The following is a 2785-nucleotide window of genomic DNA, read 5'->3' on the forward strand; positions in this document are numbered from 1 at the left end:
TTTCCCCCCCCCTTTTCCCCCCTTTTTTGTTTGCTTCCTGGAAGGCAGCCTCCACTCGTGTGTCCGCAGCGCCCCAAGTGGGAGTCGCCGTTTCCGGTGCTGTCGAATCCTATTTAGCCGCGCTGTGCATTTGCTTGGAGGCGTGCAGCCCGGTCCCGCGAGGTCCTGACCCGCTCAGCCTTCGCTGATTGTGGCATGGATTGCTGGCGGGGCCTTTCTCACCCCGGACACCGCCCTCAAACGTGCATGCAGTTGCTTGCTGTTATTTAATTTTCTTTCTTTTTTTTTGAGACAGAGTTTCACTCTTGTTGCCCTGGTTGGAGTGCAATGACTCGATCTTGGCTCACTGCAACCTCGGCCTCCCGGGTTCTAGTGATTCTCCTGCCTCAGCCTCCCAAGTAGCTGGGATTACAGGCATGTGCCACCAAGCCCGGCTGATTTTCTATTTTTAGTAAAGACTGGGTTTCTCCATGTTGGTCAGGCTGGTCTCAAACTTCGACCTCAGGTGTTCCGCCCACCTCAGCCTCCCAAAGAGCTGGGATTACAGGCAGGAGTCACCGCGCCTGGTCTTTTCTTCTTCTTCTTCTTTTCTTTTTTTACGTGATTGCAGTTTGTACCTGCAGAGCAGATCACCACGAGTAACCGGTGAATCTAGGCCTTAAAGTCCTCTAGTTGTTTGTGATAAACTGCAACATCCTGTCCTGACCCTTTCTGATAGGGTGGGTGGCATCACCAGCCAATCATGGGCATAGTCGGACATTATAGTAGTCTGACTGAATTATATATATATATTTTTCTTAGGTGGAGTTTCGGAGTGCAGTGTCACCATCTTGGCTCATTACAACCTCCACTTCCTGGGTTCAAGGGATTTGACTGCCTTAGCCTCCCGAGTAGCTGATATTACAGGTCTCAGCACCATGCTCTGCTAATTTTGTATTTTTAGTAGAAACGGGGTTTCCAACTCCTGACCTCAGGTGATGCGCCCACGTCTGCCTCACAAAGTGCTGGGATTACAGGTATGAGCCACCGCACCTAGCCACATATTTATTTTTAAATATCTCAAAAAGAGAATAAGAGAAATTGTTTACCCATGGCTCAGAAGTAACGTTTTTTTGCCTTTTTTTTCTTTTTCTTTCTGCTTTCTTTTGGGACAAGGTCTCTGTTGCCCAGGCTGGAGTGCAGTGGTGTCATCCTAGCTCAGTGCAGCTTCAGACTCCTGGGCTCCAGACTCCTGGGCTCAAGCAGTCCTCCTGCCTTGGCCTTCCAAAGTGCTGGGATTACAGTGGCTAATTTTTAAATTTTTTGTAGGGACACAGTGTGTGTTCCCCAGGCTGGTCTTCAACTCTAGGCTCAAGTGATCTTCCCACCTCAAATTCCTGAGTAGCTGGAAGTACCGGCATTCACCCCTAGGCCCGACTAATTTTTTAAAAAATTGTAGAGACTGGGGTCTTACTTTGTTGTCCAAGCTGGCTTCAAGCTCTTGGGCTGAAGGGCTGCTTTGCCTCTGAAAGTGTTGGTGTTGCAGGCATGCATGAGCCACTGCACCCAGCCTGCTTCATATTTTAAATTTTTTTTTTTTTCCTTTTGAGACAGGGTCTTGATCAGTTGTCCAAGCTGGAGTGCAGTGATGTGATCATAGCTCACTGCAGCCTCAACCTCCCCAGCTCAAGAAATCCTCCCACCTCAGTCCCCCTGAGTAGCTGGAACTGCAGGCAGGTGCCACCATGCCCAGCTAGTTAAAATTGTTTTTCTAGAGACAAGGATCTCACTGTGCTGCCCAGGCTGGTCTCAAACTCTTGGGCTCAAGCAATCCTCCCGTCTCTGCTCCCAAAGCACTGGGATTACAGGCATGCAGCCCCGTGCCCGGCCCACTTAGTCCTTGTTGAAACATTGCTGGGTGTTCTGCCTACTTTTGTGGCTGCTGCTGGTCCTTCTCTTTTTCCCAGCCTTTACATGGTGCAGGTGTAAGAGTTCAGTGTTGGATCTCTCTGCTGTCTGCTCTCACTCCTTAGATGAATCTCCTCCAGTCTGAGAGCCTTAAATACATTTTAAGGTTACATTTTCATATCGTTATGACTCCCAAATATTTATCTCCAGCCCAGACCATTCCCCTAAACTCCACATCTACTCCACTGCCTGCTTTGAAATCTTCACTTGTACAGTGACTTAAGAAAAACTTTTTTTCTCTTGGAGAATAGGCATCCCAAGAAGAACGTGTCTCATGCTCCCCACACTTCCTCCTGCAGTCTTCTCCAGCTCAATGAATGAAACTCCATTCCTCCACTTACTCAAGCCAGAAGGCTTGGAAGCATCTTATTCCTCCCACATCCCACACCATTCCTTCAGACACCTCCGGCAGCTCTGACTTTGCCCAGATTCTACCACTTTCTCTGCCTCTCTCTTTTTTTTTCTGCTATGTATGTTGAGGGGAGAGGGACTTGCTGCATCACCCAGGTTGGAGAGCAGTGGTACAATCATAGCTCACCACAGCCTCAGCCTCCTGCACTCAAGCAGTCCTCCCACGTCAGCCTTCCGAGTAGGTGGGACCCCAGGCGCACATCACCTCACCCGGCAAATTTTTAAAATTATTTGGCCAGGCGCAGGGGCTCACGCTTGTAATCCCAGCACTTTGAGAGGCCGAGGTTGGCGTATCACAAGGTCAGGAGTTCAAGACCAGCCTGGCCAACATGGTAAAACCTTGTCTCTACTAAAAATACAAAAATTAGCTGGGCGTGGTGGCAGGTGCCTGTAATCCCAGCTACTCGGGAGGCTGAGGCAGGAGAAT

Source organism: Colobus angolensis, unplaced genomic scaffold, assembly GCF_000951035.1.
Source record: "Colobus angolensis palliatus isolate OR3802 unplaced genomic scaffold, Cang.pa_1.0 Scaffold122, whole genome shotgun sequence".
NCBI classification, from domain to species: domain Eukaryota; kingdom Metazoa; phylum Chordata; class Mammalia; order Primates; family Cercopithecidae; genus Colobus; species Colobus angolensis.